This window comes from Lipotes vexillifer, unplaced genomic scaffold, assembly GCF_000442215.2.
Source record: "Lipotes vexillifer unplaced genomic scaffold, Lipotes_vexillifer_v1.1 scaffold914, whole genome shotgun sequence".
NCBI classification, from domain to species: Eukaryota; Metazoa; Chordata; class Mammalia; order Artiodactyla; family Lipotidae; genus Lipotes; species Lipotes vexillifer.
The window spans coordinates 121579-123523 of record NW_006780388.1 but is presented as its reverse complement, the minus strand read 5'-3'; positions in this window follow the sequence as shown (position 1 = coordinate 123523).

Genomic DNA, 1945 nt, shown 5'->3' with positions numbered 1-1945 from the left:
CTTGCGGCAAAACATCAAAGCAGCCCAGGGGTTCATTAAAAGAAAGCAAAATATGGGACTTCTCTGGCAGTCCAGTGGTTAGGAGTCTGTGCTGCCACTGCAGTGGGCATAAGTTCAACCCCTGGTCAGGGAACTAAGATCCTGCATGCCACACAGCGTGGCCAAAAAATAAGTAAATAAAAGCAAAATACAAAACTAAACTTCCAGGTGGAGATGAAACACAAGGTCCCTGGAGGAACACGTGAACTTGGTTGTTTATATTTCTGGAAGGAGGAATAAAAACCTGCAGCATTCTCCTGGATCTTTGGACAAGGGGCGGTCAAGTTCCTGGACATGCTGTGAAAACCACTCCCCTCTTTCCTCCAACCTGGTCACAAACTCAGGACTGGGGCCGAGTGAGAAGGGAGAACTTTTGGTGGCTTGGTGGTGGGTATTGTGGGCTGTGGGCTGATAGGTCCACTAGGTGCTTGATGAGATGTGCCCCAGGACACCGACAGACCCTGGCCTGTGGCACCTACTGTAGGACCCAAACACCCTGTTCCCTGTAGGGAATGTCGCAGGCTGGCACGGCAGCTCTCCACACCCTGTCTCCAGGAGAGACAAAGACATACAGACCCACAGATGCATCCCTGCAGGAACTTGGGAGGCTGGGAGCTGGCCTGTGATATTTCACTTCTCTGAACCGAATACTTCCTTTCTAAAGTGAAATTAGACCTGTGTTACAGTAGCTCAGCTGCAGTGATGCGTTCAGTCAGCCTCCTGCATTCATGTTCCTTTGCAGCTTTTCATCAAGGGGTGAAGCTTCAAGAGGCTTCACATGTCTCCCTGGATCCCCATCTCCACATTCATCCCAGGCCTGAGCCAGCCCCCTGGAGGATGACACCATGCGGACCAGAGCTATGTCCTCAGCTGTGGCCACCCCAGACCAGGCCCCAGCTGGCCCATTAGCTGATGGCAGGCACATGAGTAAGCCCAGCTGGACTCACTGATCCTAGCCCAGATCAACAGAATCACCCAGCTGACCTTAGAAGCACAAGAAACAATTATTTTTCATGAGAAGCAATGACTGGTTGTTTAAAGCCACCAGTTTTGGGCTCATTCTCTGCACAGCACTAGGTAACCGCTACAGTTACAGTCCAAGATCAAGGTGTTGGCAGATTCCATTCTTGGTGAGGGCCTGCTTTCTGGCTTGTAGACGGCCATCCTCTCACCGTGTTCTCACAGCCTTGTCCTTTTGTGTGCACGTGGAGATGATGCTCTCCTGTCTCCTCCACTACTTACAAGAGCACCACCCTCATGACCTCATCTAAGCCTAATTTAATTAAACCAAAGGCTCCACCTCCAAATACCATCACATTGGGAGTTAGGGCTTCAACATACAAACCTTGGGGGGACGCAAACATTCAGTCCATCACATGCCTGGATCTATTTGAGGACCTGCTGGAAACAGAAGCACCTCCCCCACCTCCCCTCCCCCAAAAGCTGCTAAGCACACAGTGTGATATTATATTCATGGGGCAGGGTGTCGCCAGGCACTTCCTAAAGACCCTTCGAGGCCACAAGTTACAAACTCTAATACTTGCAGGGATGCAGGTCACAGGTGAGGGAAGCCAGCTGCTGGGGCTGTTATGAGCTGGAGAGGACAGATCCAGACGGCACCAGCCATTCTCAGCTCGGACAAGTCATTGCCTCCTTGCTGCGGCAGGAGGGCATCAGCTGGGGCTTCAAGCTCTTTCTTTTAAAGAGAAACCAGAGGACTTCCCTCGTGGTGCAGGGGTTAAGAATCCACCTGCCAGGGCTTCCCTGGTGGCGCAGTGGTTGAGGGTCCGCCTGCCGATGCAGGGGACACGGGTTCGTGCCCTGGTCCAGGATGATCCCACATGCCGTGGAGTGGCTGGGCCCGTGAGCCATGGCCGCTGAGCCTGCGCATCAGGAGCCTGTGCTC